General features: G+C 43.2%; 1 long non-coding RNA gene across 1 annotated transcript; it reads right to left on the minus strand.

Moving 5' to 3' along the window:
* Window positions 1-8,016: 8,016 nt before the first annotated feature.
* Window positions 8,017-9,032, minus strand: LOC311239657. The gene is made up of 4 exons (XR_014620446.1): window positions 8,999-9,032; window positions 8,590-8,748; window positions 8,234-8,467; window positions 8,017-8,141 (listed from the first exon to the last, which is right to left on the minus strand). It is a non-coding gene; the product is annotated as an uncharacterized lncRNA (long non-coding RNA).
* Window positions 9,033-9,520: the final 488 nt, after the last annotated feature.

Below are 9,520 nucleotides of genomic sequence, written 5' to 3' on the forward strand. Positions count from 1 at the left end.
GAATGTGGTGCTAAAGCAATGTCCAGATATGAGACAATTCAAACTGATTTATAAGGAAATGATGTTCACGAGGTACAGGGATGAGGAAGGGACTTGATATTCACGGGTGTTTACATTACACCCAACCCCACCCCACCTACCCAACCTCCCCCAATGTACAGTTTTTACGTCAAATGTATATACTCTCTTTTCTGGACTCTTTTTGTATCACAAACAGTAGGGGAGAGTGGGGTGAGTAGTGCCACTTTTTACTTAAAGTGCCTTTAAAGCAAGGGGATTACAGTAATGCCCCCAACTAAAATATGTACATATAGTTTAGGATGTTGTGCATCCCTGGGGACAATCACTTTGGATCTTAAATAAACTGTTTCAGAAATATAGCTTTAGAAAAGAAAGTGGTTTTGTGGCACAACTTGCCCCCGGTGCGGGGTAAGTTGTGTGGTAAACAAGAATACCCTGAAGACTCTGGCAGGAGCACTCATTCAAGGGTACTACGACTATGCGTGCACCTCATGGTACCAAAGCACCTCAAAGGCGCTTAAAACAAAATTACAAACATCACAAAACAAACTGGTCAGACTACTACTTGACCTTACCCCCAGAACCCACCTCACCCCTGCCCACTTTGACAACCTAGGATGGCTTAGAGTAGACGACAGAGTACAGCAACTTGCAATGGGCCTGGTCTACAAGATACACTATACGACTAAGGTACCCATGTACATGTCAAAATACTTCCCAAAGGTCAGTGAATACCACAACCACTACACCAGAGGAAGCTCAACAAATCATGTTAAACCCAGATTCGGCTCAAACAAGGGACTAAACACGTTTCGCAATTATGCCACATCAATGTGGAACGCCCTATCCAAAGCTGTAAAGGAATGTGAATCCCTGCCCACATTCAAAACCGCTCTTAAAGAGCACCTACGGGAGGCTGCAATTCGAAACTGGCCACCGTAAATGCCCAAAACCCCCACCACCTCCTAATAGACAGTCTCCTCCCCGCCGTATGTATATTTCTCTCCCACCCACCCACCCCCTCCTAATGTACAGTCCCCTCCCCATCATATGTATATACTCTGTCAGGATCTAGGGGTAACAGTACTGTATATTTGAATACCGTTTATGTCACAAATGTATCAGTACTAAATACCTATATGTCCCTATGCCATAAATGTCATGTATGTTGTGTATGTCATAAATGTCTATATGAATTGAAAATGGGGGACCCTGATGGAAACAAGACAAACGTCTTTCTCAGGTCTGCATCCCCTTAACAATTGTGTGTATTGAGCCGTACTGTATTGTACCCATTCTGCAATCTGTTAAATAAAGTTTTCATTCATTCATTCATTCATTCATTCATTCAGTGTAAACACTTCTACTTTTAACAATATAAGTCAGGGTTTGAAGTGGTGTTTTGACAGTTGTGTCAGAGAGAATTAGAAAATCAGAGCGGTTTCAACTTTAAAGCCCAACGGTCAAATCTGGGTCGGATAAGAGTGTTACTTTATCTCTTATGTGTGTGTTAAATGGTAAATAGTGCATTTATATGGCGCTTTACGATTTTGTTCCTCACATTCACCCATTCACTCACACATTCACACACCGAAGGTGCAAGATTACAACCTGCTCATTGGGAGCAATTAGGGGTTACCTTTTCTTGCTCAATGACACTTCGACATGCGGGGAGGATTACCAGACCGCTCTACCTCCTGAGCCACTGTCGCCTCATGTTAGGAGTTGAGTTGGAATTCAGAATCAATACGTGCATGTAATTCACGGTCATGACCTGAAACTATGAATGAATGATCATTGTATTTATATAGTGCTTTTCTAGACACTTAAAGCACTTTACAGTGTAGGATGTAAATGGCCTCCTTCCCCACTAGGTAGCACCCAACCTTGGGCTACAGGCTCAATGGCTGCGAGACACTGGCACCAGGCACACATCACACTATACAATGGCTGAAAGGCTCCGGAAACGGGGATTGATATCAGCCAATTAACCCATTCTCCGCCAATGACGTGTTAAGGCGGCTTTCTCCGCCATGCGTAATCTGCCAATGAGATCAATATTTCATATTTTCGTCATGGTATTCACATTTCACCGACGGAGTCTTGGGTGATGCTGTCTGGGCCATCACAACTCTGCAACGCTTCAATACCGCCTCGTGGCCGATAGAAGAGTTGCCAAACCGGAAGTGCCCGGAAGTGCTCGGTCTGTCCCCTATTTTCGTCCGGCCACTCGTTTATCGTCCCGGGGCTCAATACAGACACCGTCGATATGGATCTTTGCCATAACTCAATAATCAACATGATTTGGACGTGTATTAGTAATATACAAACCGGAAATGGATCGCATCGATCAACATCCCATAATAGCGATCTTTTTGCTCCACTCTCATCGCCCAACGCTACGAGGAGACTGGGGTGAGTTTCAGCCTGTTTGTTTACCATTTTCGATACAAACTACTCTGATCAATATATCACCCATACTACATAAATCATTTAACGTCGAGCACGCAATTATAAACGACACCACCCCCCCCCCCCCCCCCCCCTCCGTTCACCAGCGCATGAAGAGTCATAACGTCTAGGACCATGTACAGTTGAAATTTTTTATCTGGCGTCGATCGGTATAAAAATTGCATTTGATGATCTAATATATGCATTTATGGCTATATCTCACGTTCTATGAAATACTGCAGAAAACGATAAAAACATATTTATACTCTAGACCGTATTTTTGTATGAATGTGTGAATGAAAAAGTAAAACGTTCCTACATCCTGAACGATAGGTAATTGATGTTGAATGGGCCATAGTAATGTCAATTTAGCAATACAATTTAAAAAGTTATAGCCCTGCAAAGAAGGTGAACATCTCCATAGACAAATAGAGCTGGCAGAGGATGGTTTAGGATGGGTACAATGCCCGGCAGAGAATGGGTTAAGGGGAAGTGATGAGGTGGCCTTGATGTCAGAGACCTGGTGGGACCAGGTGGGTTTGCAGGACTGGAGTTTTGAGAGAAACTTTGGTCTCGGTTGACCAGGTGGAGAATGTCAAGTCTGTTTGACACTGTGGTCTTAGTTGACCAGGTGGAGAGCATTAATAATAATAATAATAACAACAACAACAACAACAACAACAACAACAACAACAATAATAATTATTATTATTATAATAATACACTTTATTTGTATAGCACCTTTCATACAAGAATTGCAGCTCAAAGTGCTTCACAACAGAAAAAAGACGGGCACAAAATGAGCACATAAAGTGCAGACATATAAAATCAGTTTTTCACATTAGGATCTAACATCCCAATAGGCCACCTTGTTTATTGTTTACTTAATCATTTGGTTTGTATCTCCTCTCTCTCTCTCCGTGCTTCAGCCCTCTTCTGTCTCGCACGTCGCCCAGGTCCTCCATACTGTTATGTAGGACAAGTTCCTTAGTTTTACTTACTACTTTATCTCTTTTCTTTTATAATATCTTTTTATTAGTATCATCGAATTACAACAAGTTGCAGCATGAGGGTCAACATTATAAAATGTGCTCACAATCTACAGCAAGTTGTCCATGGTTGAACTATTCCCATTTATTTCTTATTTTTCCCCCTTTGCTATTCCTTATAAAGTTAACCAGTTTTGTTTGTTTGAAGTAAAGCATCTACCCACCCGCCCCGACACGAAACAATAATAATAACAACGAATGTATACATCTACATTTAGTCATTTAGCTAAGTGTTGAGTGCTACAGTGTAGGTTAGTATATTAGGACAAGTGCATGACAGCAAGGTTATAGTTAGGGTTAGAATTTCTTTTTTCTTCTTCATTTCAGATAATGGAATGAACGAAGAAGTGCGTCTTTAGTCAACGGCGAAAGATTGGACAGGTTTCGGCTGTCCTAACTGTGGTGGGCAGTTCGTTCCACCATTGTGGGGCAAGGACTGAGAATAGGCGGCTTCTCTTTGATGACCCTCCCGGAGCTCGGATAGGAGTGGGTCTGAGGCGGCCAGAAGATGCAGAGCGTAGGGGTCTTGAGGGTGTGTAGTTAGAGACCATTGACCGGAGGTAGGCGGGAGCCGTTCCCTTTGCCGCACGGTATGCCAGGTCGAGGGCCTTGAAGCAGATTTGTGCAGCAATGGGGAGCCAGTGCAGGTCCCTAAGAAGTGGGGTGACATGGGCCGACTTCAGTAGGTTTGAGATCAGGCGGGCCGCTGCGTTCTTAATGAGTTGAAGAGGCTTGGTGGCAGTGGCCGGGAGGCCAGCAAGCAGTGCGTTGCAGTAACATGGGTCTGACAGCCATCACTGGTATAGAGTGTCTGGTTCTGGGTATGAATGTTATAATACACTTAAATGTATTGTGCCAAAATGTCTGGTCAGTAACATGGGTCTGACAGCCATCACTGATACAGAGTGTCTGGTCAGTAACACGGGTCTCTCGGTCCCTCCACTCTGCAGTAAACAGAACATAAAATTAACACTTTGGCTGCCTAAGGTTAAATTCATGATATACCATAGATTGCCAGCGCTATTTGTCTATGGAGAAAGTCCCCTTCTTTGCAGGGCTATAACTTTTTAAATTCTATTGCTACATTGCCATTATTAGGGCCCATTCAAAGTCCTATATGTATTGTTCATTGTGTAGCAACGTTAAACTTTTTCGTTCACATATTCATAGTAAAGTATGGTCTAATCTAATGTATAAGTATGTTTTCATCTCTTTCTGCAGCTTTCTCCAGAACGTGATATATAGCCCCAAATGCATTATATTGATGATGAAATACAGTTTGATGGCAATCAGCGCGATATAAAAAATTCCAACTAGACGTACTTCTAGAAGTTACTACACGTCATCTGATGTTGACCGGATGGGCGAGGGGGCGTTTATAATTCCGTGGGCAGCGTTATACCAATCATCTAATGTGGGTCAAATGTTGATAATAGCAGTTAGTATCGAAGACGGTAACGTTACACGCTCAAACTCACCCCAGTCTCCGCGCGCCGTTGGGCGATCATCGTAGAGTAGAAATTCTATCATTATGGGATGGCGATTTACCCGGTCCATCTCCAGCTTGTATAATGGTATATACGTCCAAATCATGTTGTTTATAGAGTTATTGGCAATCGATCGCTATGTAGCGTGACGAGCCAGAGTCCCGGGACATGTACCGAGTGGCCGGAAGCAATACGGACGTCTAGCACAACCTCTATGGCACATCCTGTTTAAGCGATTGCGCCGATCGGCCACCAGATGGCGCTCCTGAACCGCCAGAGAGCTCAGTGGGTCCTGCTGGTGGATCTCAGGCCAGCGGAGGGGACATATGAATCCGATCGCAGATTTTTGAAATATTGATATAAGGACGACGTAAAGCGTCCTCCGGCAACTTGAGCATGGCCGGGAATGACGTCTAAAGACGGTTCCCGGCACCCAAAGTGTTAAGAGGATTTTTATTTTTATTTTTTTTAATCCTCTCTTTCTCCGATTTTTCTCTGTTTTCCCCCCGTCCCAATTTAGTCGTCGTGCCAATTTCCCCCCCCCCCCCCCTCCCCTACCTGTTTGTTGTGTGCATGTTCTCCTACTGGTGGTACAAGGGAATCCTGAAGGCATCCGCACGCTTCCTCCCATACACACGGCGACAGCCAGTGACTCTTCTTTCATCTGGCAGCGAGGACTCTCATTGGTGAAGTGTAACGCGTGGGAGGTCACGCTGCCTCCATCAAGTCCTGCCTCCACTGAGCAAGCGCCCAGACCTGACCTGTAGGCGTTGCTGTCCACAACGCCAGATCCCCACCCATGACTTGCCCTCCCCCTAACCCAGCCAAACGGGTTAGTATAGCGATCAGCCCAAGCCCCAAGCAATGCTGACTCCGGGAGTTGAGACCGCAGTCTCCTTCATTGGTGATGAGTGCAATCTCCGCTACGCCACCTGACCGCCTAAATTAAGAGGATTTAAGGGGAGCTAAGAGGATTTAAGCGGAGCTAAGAGGATTTAAGCGGATCTATGGGTAGCTAAGAGGATTAAAGAGGAGTTAATAGGAGCTAAGAGGATTTAAGAGGAGCTAAGGAGTTAAGATGATTTAATTATGCAAAATGTGCAGGACTTTTTGGGATATTTTAGCTAATTTTGATTTAAATGGTATAATTCCCATTTTAAAATGTTTTACCATGGTATGTTTGGTATCCTTTTTTTCAGCACAGCCTCACATATATGACCTGACAGTTAGTTTTCATACTGTATACTGCATAATGTACAACACAAAACACAAAATCGGATTGAGAAAATGTGTTCTTTTTACTAGTATGAACCAATGCAAACATATTCAATCAAGCATATAAAACAGTGGAAATGCACCCTCAGGTAGCATATTTACATAAACAAAAGAGAACAGAACAGAATTCAATTTACAAAGCATTATTTTCTCCATACACAGGTAATAAACAGACGAAATTTTGATTCTCAACTGGAAATCATCACCAGCATGCCTTTTTTTTTTTTTTTACAAAAAGTCAGTAAAAGTAAGTTTTTTACAAAAAAAAAAATAAGGTTTACAGTAAAAAAGTAAAAAATAAGTAAAGTGGGATATTCAATATACATACCGGTATATACAGTACACATATGACTAGAGTGCAGTCATATAGAGTGCAGGATGCCTGAGGCGGATCCTAAAAAAATAAATACATGGAGACCCTGTGTATCAACACGAATAAACATGTTGCACTAAACATTGCACCTGTCAAACGGTAACGCAGTGGAATGTAACTAAAGTAATGTGCAATAAAAATACTTGTAATAAAAAAAAAAGTTAAAGGAAAGAGGAATATTCAATATACATATATACACTATATAGACTATACACATATGTGTGTGTGTGTGTGTGCGACATTGTACTGTGCTGTCCTGTATGTGCTCAACTGTGCCACAATTCGAAACAGTCTCTGCCAATGACGAGACAGAGGGCTACATCACAGTGCTTGCATTTCCAGGGAGTCAGGGTCCTTTTCCCCCCTTTGTGACTGTGCAGCTTTCTATTGTGGTGGTGGAGTTTAGGTGCACTTTAGTCTGTGTGTGTAAATAAGTAATGTTTTTTGTGTTTTTTATGCTGTGCGTTTATGTGAATGTTGATTAGTGGTAGTTGAGCTATGATTATAATTATGTTTTCATTTTTGGATGTATGGAGGCACTGTATGCTTGGTTAAAGTTGTGAATGGAGATGTAGTCATTTCACATGTGATCCAGGGATGTAGTGAGGAGTGGGCTGTAATTGGTCGAGATACGTCACGTGGTGTCAGTGAAACTAGTAAACAGGAAGTTGCGGGGAATTTGACAGCAGCGAAGGGAGACGATTGAGAACTGGTGAGTGGATGTGTGTAAGCGATTTGTTTTAAGAATGATAGTAGTATTGTGGTAGTTATTGATTGAATGTGTGTCTTGTTTCAAGGTTTGTAACCTGTTGGAGGAAGAATTAAAACCTTTTTGCAACTGAGTGGCATCCTGTTCATCCCTTCACCCCAGCTGCGGGAGTAAAGCAGCACAGTGACACTGCTGGCAGATCCTGCGGCCATGTGTGGCTTTCTGTCTCACGTCCTCTGTAGGTGCGGCGATGGCAACAGGGAGATGCTCTACCTTCCTGTCAAGAGGAGCTAGTGTGATGTCCACGCCACACAACTCACACAACAAGAAGTCCTGTGTGCCTCCTGTTTTGACTTACTGATTTCACAGTGGAGGATGTAGGCGTTGGTGCTCGCGATGTCCGTAAAGTGGAAGAACATGGTCCGGTACCAGTGGGAAGTTCTGCGGTGTGTGGAGTAGTACTGGATCAGCTGGTCTGAAAGGTCAACTCCGCCCATGTGCTTGTTGTAGTGAATGATGGGGTTGGGACAACGAAACGTCTTGACCATCCAGTGCCCATGCTCCTTCAAGATTCAAGAGTTTTATTCATCACATACATAACAGGCATACAGTGAAATGCGGGTGGCCATGCCCGCTTCGATTGTGCAATAATACAAAATAATAAAATAGAAATAATAAACAGGTATAAAAATACATAAAGCATATACCTTTCCTCTCCTCTGGACCGTGTCTGTAGGTTGAAGGACCGCTGGGTGGACGGTGGAGCACACGGACACCTAGACAGAATAGAATAGAAAATAAATGAATCATCCACAGGGAAATGTTACACTACAAGTCGCTCACAGTAGCGGAGTATAGGAGTACATACCTCCTTTGTGTCCAGCCACTTGGTGAAGACCAGGGACCCCTCTCTGATCCATCTAATGGAGCCTCTCTCAGACTTCTTGGTGAGGGCATTTGGTCTGCCCCTGGGACACCCTCTCCGGCTCTGCCTGTACGTACCACAGGCTCCAAACTTCATGGCATGCAAGTCCAGGAACAGCTTGAGACTGGTGTAGAAGTTGTCTACATAGATGTGGTATCCAGTCCCAAGGTACGCTGGCTGAATAATAATAATAATAATAATAATAATACATCAATTAGGTATAGCACTTTTCCAAATGCTCAAAGACACTTTACAGAGCAAAATAAACAATACAGTTTTAGTAGAAAAAAATATTATACCTGAATGAGATCGACAACGGCATCATAGGTCAGCCCGTGTTCAGTTGTCGGCGCGTGTTGTTTGCCGATGTAGACGTTGAAGTTCAGAGTGTAGCCGTTATCGGAGTCGGCCGCACAAACAGCTTGATCCCCCGTCTTGTTGGCTTGTCCTTCAATGTACTGGGTAGACAGACAGATAGATAGATAGATAGATAGATAGATAGATAGATAGATAGATAGATAGATAGATAGATAGATAGATAGATAGATAGATAGATAGATAGATAGATAGATAGATAGATAGATAGATAGATAGATAGAATAGTTTATTGATTTAGAATGGAATAACATATATACATTTGAACAGGTATACATGTGTGGACGTGGTGTGTGTAGTGTCAGGATGTGTGGTATAAAAAGAAAAAGATACCTGGGTCATGCCAGTATGCGCCTTTGTCGCCACCATCCACCGCCAGCTCCTTCTTTGGGTGGTAATGGGCCTCGCAGGAATCAAGAACTTCGTCCATCAGAGGCTTGATCCTGGACAGAACAAAGTCACGAATAAGAATAACAAAACAAATTGCCTAAGAATAAAATAGGCCTAAGAATAAGATAATAATAGAGTACGTACCGGGACAGCTTGTCATGCTTCCCTTCTTGGCGTCATTGGTGTCATCATCCTCTGGATCGCTCATGTGGAGGTTCCATCGGATCGACCTGAAGTCAAAGTCAGCTTTATTGTCGCTTCTCATAACATAGGACACTATAAACATAAGTAACATATCGGACGCGATGTACATACACTATATATTATACCTGTATCGGTCCCGGAACATGACCAGCCTTGGAAATGGCACAGATAGCATGTGCTGTACTTTCCAGTAGTCCGGGATGGCAGGCAGATGGAGGAGCGCCGTGAACAACTGCAGGCCGATGAATGTGGACATCTCCT

This window comes from Notolepis coatsorum (assembly GCF_963971535.1).
Source record: "Notolepis coatsorum genome assembly, chromosome: 13".
Lineage (NCBI taxonomy): Eukaryota > Metazoa > Chordata > Actinopteri > Aulopiformes > Paralepididae > Notolepis > Notolepis coatsorum.